This window comes from Mustela erminea, chromosome 6 (assembly GCF_009829155.1).
Source record: "Mustela erminea isolate mMusErm1 chromosome 6, mMusErm1.Pri, whole genome shotgun sequence".
Taxonomy (NCBI): domain Eukaryota; kingdom Metazoa; phylum Chordata; class Mammalia; order Carnivora; family Mustelidae; genus Mustela; species Mustela erminea.
The window spans coordinates 73666110-73676680 of NC_045619.1; positions in this window are offsets into that span (position 1 = coordinate 73666110).

A 10571-nucleotide genomic window follows, 5' to 3' on the forward strand; every position below is an offset into this window, starting at 1 on the left:
CTATTTAACAATTACAGGTAACCAGGTGGGACGCAGCTTTAGTATAAGTGGATTCAAATTGGTAATCACATTGCCGCAGCATGGCAGGTGCTGTCAAGACTCCACTCACCAGGGATGGGGTTCTCATTACCCGCGTGCTGGCACGGAAACCAGCTCCCAAACCCTATTTTGGAGTCTCAATTCTCGGACCACTTTCAGTACCAGCTGTGTAAGGTCGAGTTGGAGATTCGTGTGCAGAAGGATCATTGGGGTGTACTCTTGGAAAAACCTCTGTAATGGAGTGATGGAGGCAGGCTTGAGCTGAGGGAGAAGTTAAATTGTGAACAGTTTGCAATAGGGGCCTCAAATACTCCCCGGGGGTGGGGGGAGCTCTGGAGTTGGGATTTCCTCTCAGATTCATTCTAAATTGAAACAAGGGACAGGCCTTGTCTATTGGCCAGCCATTACATGTGGGATGTCCCTGGAAAGGAGGCAAAACCTTGGGCAAGGCTTTGGCAGAGAACTAGATGCAGAAAGGGGCTCAGCTGTGAGCTATTAGCAACCGATAAACTCAGCAGCTGGGGGATAGAGCCCTGGGTCCTGAAGCAGACATCTGGGCCGTTGGCCAAATTACTCCCCAGGACCTTTCCATTTTATAACATTATAAAGTCATTTAACAAAATGAAATAATATTTAAAAATTAGTTTATTTGCACGTATAATTATCAGCAAAGTGAGATTATCAATGCCAAATGGTAATTGTGATAGGATTTGAGATACTTATTCAACAGGTTATGCAATAAAATCCCAAACACTTAACAAGCAGGATGTGTTCTTACATGTTGCTATTCAAAATATCTTAAAATCTGCAATTATAACCTGTTTACCTACAATTTTATTTCTCACCACATTAATCAGAGACATATTTAAGTATGTGTAGCACACAGCATATAGTTTTTTCTATTTAGTACCTAACACAGGAAGATCTGAATATTTTTAAAGGCTATCGTTCATTTCTGAAGTTTCTGGTAATAAGACAGGTAGCTATCTGTGGTTTTTACAGGTATGTTAGTAATCTTATACCTGAAAGTATGACTTCATGTTGTGGTTTAATTACTTAGTCACGCCAGGAAGTCATGTCTCCAAAAGATAGGAGCAATAGAAGAAGGGGGGACATTTAAACCTTGGGAATTATTACATGGCTAAAATTTTATGGGCCTAGACCTAGGACTTGGTGTTGGCATGAGAAAAGGTGCATACGTTGATTCTTACTGTTTTTACTGGCTTAAAAAGGAAATAAATAATGTTTAAAAGTATTTTATTTTTTAAAGATTTTATTTATTTGACTGAGATCACAAGTGGGCAGAGAGAGAGAGGGGGAAGCGGGCTCCTCACTGAGCAGAGAGCCGGATGTGGGGCTCAATCCCAGGACCCTGAGATCATGACCTGAGCCAAAGGCAGAGGCTTACCCCACTGAGCCACCCAGATGCCCCTAAAAAGTATTTTAGAAAGCATGACTTATCTCAACTGTGATAACTCAAAGTTAGCTGACCTTGAGTTAGTCACATCAATTTCTCAATTACCCTTTCCCGCAACAGAAAGCCACATAAATACTCACTTTGAAAGCACCCCTATATTATACAGTTTGGTTTCAAAACGTAAAAAAAAAATTACAAAGGTATTCAAAAGGCACAGAAAGAGTAATAATTAATACTGTTCTAATTGATTTCTCACAGGTTATGCCCAACAGCTTAAAGTTAGGCAGTCCTATTGAATTCTGATCTCTATCTGTAGTATGGAACATACTCAAATTACAGCAAAGATGTGACTGGGGCTAAAATATAAGCTGTCTAAAGGCCATAGCAAAATCACAGCAGAAAGGAGTCTAAGATCATTATAATTTTTAGAAGAAATAGTTTCTTCAGAGCTGTTGGTTATAGGAGGATATTAGACCAAAAAACAAAACAAAGCCAAATTAAAAAAACCTGTTACTAAATGTCCCTTTCTAGGCGTCTGGGTGGCTCAGTGGGTTAAGCCTCAGCCTTCAGCTCAGGTCATGATCTCAGGGTCCTGGGATCAAGCCCCACATTGGGCTCTCTGCTCAGCAGGGAGCCTGCTTTCCCCACCCCCCGCCACCCCACCTCACCTGCCTCTCTACCTACTTGTGATCTCAGTCAAATAAACAATAAAATCTTTAAAAAAAAAAATCCCTTTCCTTTCTACATTGTAATATCAGAGAAGGATACACACAACTCTTCTTTCTTGTAGTCAGTGGAATCACTTGTAGGGCTCACAGTTGCCATAATTCTATGCACCTGATTCAATACCCATATGGCTGGACAATGTTTTCAGATATTTATGGGTTGTTGTTTTTTTCCCCCCATCCTTCATTTCCCCCTTTCCATTCTACCATTTAAGTTGGTAGTAAGCTCTGTGTCTCAGTTCCTGGGGGAAGTCAGGGAAGAATGCAGAGTAAGTCTGGAAATTTTTTTGGCTTTTGCTTCCAAAAGTTGAAAACCTAGAGACAGGATAAATTCTGAGAAAATAAGCTTGGAGAAGCAGAAGAGAAAGAGACACGATTCTCTTTATTATTAATGAGGGCACCAACCCTAGCAAGAGAGCCCAGGCTGTTGGCCTTACTTGCTAGAGGAGCTGGGCATTGCTTCCTGGCCTCAAAGAGCTGATGCACTTCAGGCCTGGGGTTCCAGGCCTCGCAGAAGGTTCCTCTGCTCCATTTGAGGCAGTGCAGTGCCTGAGTGCCACCTGGAAGCCTCAGAGGACCACTGTGGGCTTGGTCAACAGGGATCGAGGAATCCAGATCTAATAACATCTAATCTCCAGAATAGATTGGAGATTGTTCTTTCCTGGGTATCCTGTAAGATGATCAAATTTTAGAAATCCTGTAAGATTCCCTCTTCTGTGGAGCTCAATAATGTTGAATTAGTTTGTTACCATTACACTGGGTTCAGGACTCAGAAGTGTGTTCATCCATTAAAAAATTTATTTAACAAATATTTATTAAGAGCAATTGATAGGGTTGGGGGGTAGGAAAAGAAAAAATGAAAGAAGATGGGATTGGGAGGTAGACAAACCATAAAAAACTCAATCTCAAAAAACAGACTGTGGGTTGCTGGAGGGAGGGGGGATGGTGGTGGGGAGGGTGGTGGGGATATGGACATTGGGGAGGGTCTGTGCTATGATGAGTGCTGTGAAATGTGTAAACCTGGCGATTCACAGACCTGTACCCCTGGGGATAAAAATACATTATATGTTTATTTAAAACAAAATAATAAATTTTTTAAAAAGAGCAATTGCTAAGTCAGGTACTATTTTCTAATGGCTTAGACATATTCACGAACAAAAAGAGGATCCCTGCCCTCATGGAGATGAAATTATCTCTGAGCAGTCCTGTTCTTCACTGACTTCCTCCTTCGGACGCAGAGCCCTTTGCCAGCCCAGCCTTGGGGCAGAGAGAGGGAATGAGTCCTCGGTGACTGCTCAGGAACATGCAGGTTGGGATGGGGCAGAGGGAGAGAAACGCTGTGGAAAATATGACAAGGGAAGGCCCCGCCTTGAGGAAGAGTGCTAATAGAGACATACAGCCAATAGGATCCTGGGCCACAGAATTCACATAATTCTTTGGATCTGCAGTTCTGTCTTCCTTCACCGCTGCTGCACCGACTTTTCCCCTCAGGTGATGTTTTCCCCAACACACTCCCTTTCTGCTCCAGGTCTGGTGATAGCTGGTGCAGTCCGCACCAATATTTTGTCTCACAGGCTCTTTGCCAGGATTCCTTCAAGCGCTGCTTGTCTCTGTGCTAATGTGATGAGAACAAGCAGGCTTGTCTCCTAGAAACAGAATCTTAGAGACACCAGTTGTGATTGTTTTTTTGAAGAGCTTAGTTCGAAAAGATAATGTCTTCAGACCAGATAATTTCAGAATTTGCCTATATCTCAATCGCCTGAGTATTTCTCCGGTCTCTCTGACATAGTGCACAAGTGGGCTGACTAATCAGCCCATCATTCTCCTTCCATCAAGGCCAACTGAACTTCTGTCTCCACTGGAGAAGAAGTCAAGTAATAAGCAACCAGTCTACATTTTGTAGAGTGTTTCCACTTTGATTCAATTTAGTTTTGTCCTTTTCTTTTCAGTGTCTCCCATACAGGCTTTATGCGTTCCTGTGGTAAGCACTGCATGGTCAATCATCTAACGAGAAGCAAGTCCAGAAATATCGCCTAACTACTCTTCTATACCATTATCATAGGAATAAATTTCTTCCAAGTATTGGCCCCACACAGAAAATTCAGACATTACTTCTAGCATCTTCATAATGGCAACAAAATGTGGTTCGGAGCTGTGATACGGGAGCACACTGGAGTAGGAGTCATAGACCCGTATAATCATCTCAGCTCAGTCCCCACTAGCTGTACTCTTTAGATAACTCAACACTCTCAGCCCTGGTGTCCTTATTCTACACATAAAGGGGCGAGGGTACCTGGCTGGTTTAGAAGAGCATGCGACTCTTGGTCTTGCAATTGTGAGTCCAAGCCCCTCAGTGGGGGTAGATCGCTTAAGTAAACAAACTTTTTTAAAAAAATGGAGTGTGTGTGCGCTAGATTAGGTTACCTCTAGAATCCCAATGAGCTCTAAAATTCTGAGATACCTATCTTTACGATTTAAGCTGCCACACTAGAAAAGAGGTTTAAAAGCGTGTTTATCTATTTCCTCCTCTACTTGGCTCATTTAAGAAGTAGAAGCCATTTTAAGTAATGTCTACATGGCTGACAAGTTTAGAAAGTGAAGATTTGAGCACCTGGGTGGCTCAGTGGGTCGAGCCTCTCTGCCTTTGGCTCAGGTCATGATCTCGGCATCCTAGGATGAGGCTCTCTCTGCAGCAGGGAGCCTACTTCCCTCTTTCTCTCTCTGCCTGTCTCTCTGCCTACTTGTGATCTCTCTCTGTCAAATAAATAAATAAAATATTTTAAATATTTTAAATAAAATATTTAAATAAAATAAAATAAAATATTTTTTAAAGTGAAGATTTACAGGGTCATCTGGCTGGCTCAGTGGATAGAGACTGTGACTCTTGATCTAAGCGTTGTGAGTTCGAGCCTTATGTTTGGGTGTAAGAGTTTACTTAATAATAATTAAAAAAAAAAAGACTTGGAAAAGAACCACTAATCAATGAAACATAGATCCTGTTTGCAGAAATATTTGATCAGGACCTAAGTAGCTGTGTTCAAATTCAAGCAGTTTTGGTACCCACTAATTTTATTAACATTCGTCCATGGGTGAAGACCAAACTGGAAGGGTCTAACTAAAAAAAAAAAAAAAAAAAAAAAACAGATGAGAAAAGTTCCTCTGCTCATAGCTGTTTTCCTAGAAACCAGAAAAAAAATCTTACATACCTGTGCCCCTCTTTCCATTATGCATCACACATAACTCTTCTTCAAGCATAGAGTTTAAGGAAGGTCTAAGGAGTAGGAATCAGGGACACTTCAGTTCATGTCGGGTTGTGACCAAATACACAGCACATATAGTCAATTGGGACACTTTCCCTATGACTGCCGATAGCATTTGACACTACACATTTGAGACTGTATCCTGTTAGTAGGTGACCATGAGCCCTGGTTTAGATGCCTCTTGTCTCAGCCGAATTCTTAATATGCCCATTTTTACTCTCAAAATTGTCCTACTTTGACAATAAATTATATGGTCATTCTACCTAAAGTTTCTACTCAAAATCCAGTTAATCAAAACCTTTTTCAGAGTTAAGAGTTTTTAATAGGGGGCACCTGGGTGGCTGGTTAAGCAGCTGACTCTTGACTTCAGCTCAGGTCATGATCTCCGTGTCATGAGATCGAGTCCCACATGGGGGTTTACCCTCACACACTCTCTCTCTCCTTTACAATAAAAAGTAAGTAAGTAAGTAAGTAAATAAATATAGTTCCTTAGAACTTACTCATCTTTTAGCTGAAAATCTGTACCCTTTTACCAATCTCTTCTTATTTCCCCAACTTCTGAGCCCTGGCAACCACTTTTCTACTGTTTGTACAAGTTTGACCTTTTTGGAGTGATTCCACATATGGGGCACTTGAGTAGCCAGTGGGATAAGCATCGCCTTCAGTTCAGCTCATGATCCCAGGGTCCTGGGGTTCAGCTCCCTGCTTCGGGGGGAGCCTGCTTCTTCCTCTCCCTCTGCCGCTCCTTCTGCTGGTGTTCTCACGTGCACTCTCTTTCTCTCAAATAAATAAATAAATACCATCTTAAAAAAAAATCTTTTTCTGCCTTCAGTCAGGAATCCTGGGACACCAATAAACAAAGATTCTTCCCATCCAGTTTCTCTCATTCTTAGCCTGGAGCAGTGGTCCGGTGGTCTCCAAATCGTTGTGGTCATGCATTCCCTAACTAAGAAAGTTTGAGCAGCCAGTATCTCAGTGTGTGTGTGTGTGTGTGTGTGTGTGTGTGTGTGTACACATGTTTGCAACATGTGTACACACATGTTGTACACACAACACTACTAAAATATTATGTACCTCATAAAACACCCACAAATTGAGTTAAAAATACAAATAAAAATTCTGCTTTTTAAAAATCTTGTATCCCATTGTGTGAATATGCACCCTCCACTGGGGTACACACACGACATTCTAAGATAAATGCCTTGAAGTTCAGAACAAAGTTCAAAGGAGCTGACCTCCTGCAGTGATAAATCTTCTCTGGCTCCCCCCATAGGAATATTTTAAGACTAGTTTTTAATGGCTTTTTATTTTCTTAACACCCATGAGTAGTTTTTATATCAAGCCAGAACTAACTTAACCCTTGATTTTTCTTGTTCTTTTCTGACTTACCGTATTTCTTTTCCTTTGCTTACTCTCTGTATTTGCAGTCTTGTTTTCTCTCAAGCAATCTGTTTCCAACATATTTTAACACTTAAAGCATATAAATTTACACTGACTTTACAAAATGCTGTTTCCAGCAATGCTGATGGGATACACACGCAAACAAGGAGGGAGGGAATTTCCTTTAGATTCTGTTTGGATTCGGCCCAAGATGGAAAGGACCTGGAAGCCTTTCAGAGATGGGATAAACTGACAATTGGATGAAAAACTGTAAAGGACATTGGGATTTTCCACATATAAAAATATATAAAAGGAACATGAATAGAAATAAAACCTGTACTACTTTTCACTAGAAATAACTATCTAATAAATAATAAGAGCTATGATCTCAGCAATTTGGCCTTCATATCCTGGATCGATGTCAAAAGCCTACAGGCTAACCAGTAAAAGGCAGTATGTTGTTAAAAAAAAAAAAAAAACACCTTATGAGTCAAATTTGAGACATTTAAGGACACATAGTTTTTTTTATAAGACAACCTCTGTTACCAGTTCTTTTGCATCTTTTCAAATCCATCATATATAATGCCATTAAAAATGTACTACATAGACCATCCTGAATCATTCTTGTTTTGATTTAAAATTATATCTTAACAAAGTTTCTAGTCAGTAAAGGAAGAAGACCCTCATTCTTTTTTATAGTTTCATCAACAGCTGTAAGATAATTTATCTAGTCAATCATTTATTTAGCCAATATTGATGATCAACAGCACCAGTATTTAGCTATTACAAATATTGCTGCAGGAATAATTTTACACATGCCATTTTATGTACATACTAATATGTCTGTAATATGAATTCTTAGAATTCAATCGCTGGTCAGAGTAGTTTTAGGTTTAATAGGTATTGGCAATTATTGCTCTGTGATTCTGTGATGCTGACCCAATCCCAACAGGTCTAAACTCAGTTTTACTCCTGTTTTTCCACATGTGACTTAAGCCTTAAATCAGCCTCAACCGTGCCCTCCACAATGCTTAGCTCAGGCCACACTGAACACTGACATCTTATCTGTGGTCTTAGTCCTACAGGCTTCATTCCTCATGTTGACCTGCTGGCCCACAATCTGAATTTTGCAGGGGGCCTCAGGTGAGGGGCAGCTCAACACCTGCATCTCGGTATCGTTTTGCTGTTACAAGTGACGATAGCCACGCGTGTCTTCTCTCTGACAGCTGGTGAGTGTTGACCCCCAGAGCCTTAGTCTGGCTCTTGCAGCTTTACTGGCCTTCTGGGGTCCTGAGGAGGGTTCTCTCGGAGTCTGCGGAGCCACAGAGTGCAGGAAAAATACAGGCTTTGGAGCAAGACAAATATAGTCTTGAATCACAGCTTGGTTCTTTCCGGCGGTCACCTTGACCAAGCCCCTTAGCCATTTTGTTCCAGCAATCTCATCTGTAACATGGTGACAGCAGTGTTAGCATCATGAGGTTTTATTGCTAAGAGTGGAAGAAATAATGTGCGTAACATTTTTGGCAAAGCCTGACAGGTTCTATACACTTTATTTTTATTGCTCTATCCTGCAGCCACCTTTAACCGGAGCCTTTTCCCCTCCAATCTGTGAGGACTGTGGCAGCGTTGATGACTTGTATATTAAAGACATGAGAGGGAAATATTCCTTTTTCTTCTCTTCCTGTGTTACAGGTAGATAAATTATTCCTCTTAGTGATCCTGAGTAAAAGACAGACGTGTTCTTAAGCCTGCTGTTGGAGTATGGCCCAAGTAACCTTCTCCTCAGTCAAAGGGGAAGATCTCCTATGGGTGGTCTCAGATTGAACTCTTTTTTTCAGTGCTAGAAATGGTCTTTCAGGGGCGCTTGGGTGGCTCAGTGGGTTAAGTCTCTGCTTTCGGCTTGGGTCATGATCTCAGGTTCCTGGGATTGAGCCCTTCATCGTGCTCTCTGCTTGGTGGGGAGCCTGCTTCCCCCTCTCTCTCTGCCTGCCTCTCTGCTTGTGATCTCTATGTCAAAAAAGAAAAGAAAAGAAAAAAAAGAAATGGTCTTTCACAGGGGTCTTGCTGGCTTTGAAAATGTACGCTTTGAGCACAGAGCTCACATAACCACAGTCCTATTATCTTGGGACTTAATAATAGCATAAGAGGAAAGCATATTAGAAATTACTCTTTCGGGGTGCCTGGGTGGCTCAGTGGGTTAAGCCTCTGCCTTCAGCTCAGGTCATGATCTCAGGGCCCTGGGATCGAGCCCCGCGTCGGGCTCTCTGTTCAGCGGGGAGCCTGCTTCCCCTTCTCTCTCTGCCTGCCTCTCTGCCACTCTCTCTTGTGGTCTCTCTGTCAAATAAATAAATAAAATCATAAAAAAAAGAAATTAGTCTTTCATTATGAATATCCTTACCTTGAGAAGGCCAATAAATGTTAGTTAATGTACAGACAACAAAACTGCAAATAAGGAAATCAGACTATTTCGTGCACAAGGTCATGAGGAAAAGTAACAAGTGCAACTGTCGACACCAAGCACTCAAGAGGCGTGTTTTCTTGCTCTGTGCTGAAGAGAGATGCAGGATTGTTAGTTGCTACTCAGCAAAAGCCTTTCCAGTCTGATGATCATTACCGAGTTTGTCTTCTGGCACTTCTTACCAAGTTAAAAGATTCTAATTTTTAGAAAGGTTTTTGGATATTCTGTTTTTCAGTGGCTTGATGCTACTTTGAATTCTTCCTTTTTTTTGTTTTAGTTTTCTTTCATTTTATTTTATTTCTTTTCAGTGTTCCAGCATTCATTGTTTATGCACCACAGCCAGTGCTCCATGCCATACGTCCCCTCCATAGTACCCATCACCAGGCCCTCCCAGCCCCCCACTCCCCTCCCCTCCAAAACCCTTCGTTTGTTTCTCAGAGTCCGCAGCCTTTCATGGTTTGTCTCCCCCTCTGATTTCCCCCAACTCACTTCTTTTCTCCATCTCCTAATGTCCTCCGTGCTATTCCTTATGCTTCACAATTAAGTGAAATCATATGATACTTGACTTTCTCTTCTTGACTTAATTCACTCAGCATAATCTCCTCCAATCCTGTCCATTTCAATACAAAAGTTGGGTATTCATCAGGCATAATACTCCATTGTATATATGGATCATATCTTCCTTATCCATTCGTCCGTTGAAGGGCATCTTGAATTCTTCCTTTTTTAAAAAAAGATTCCCACTTTTATTTATTTTTTATTAACATATAATATATTATTTGTTTCAGGGCTACAGGTCTGTGATTCATCAGTCTTACACAATTCACAACACTCACCCTAGCACATAGCACATAGTTCTTTGAATTCTTCTTAAATATCTCCTTATTTTTAAGTAAAATAACCTAGTGATCAGTTTTCCAGTGAGATTTAAACCACTGTTCTTTATAGCTGTAGTTATCTTGTCTGATGCTTTATCACCCATGTTTCTGATATACGAAAAACAATCTCCAATTTAAACTTGGATCTAGGAATCCCCCTGCCCAAGAGAAAGCTGTTTAGCTGCTTTGAGAGTTGTCGGAAGTCTGTAACTAGTTCTTGTGTATATGCCTGTGGGGATTTGGAGTTTGGGAAGACAGGGAAATGTCAATTGGTGACAAGCCTAAAAGGCTGGCAATAAAGTAGCTCCTTTTCTCTTATAAATCTGAGGAAGAAACCGAGAGAAGAAATACAGAAATGCATGATGCAACAAAATCACAGGGTGTTGGGTCCCCAATGTTGGGTCCCCTAATAAT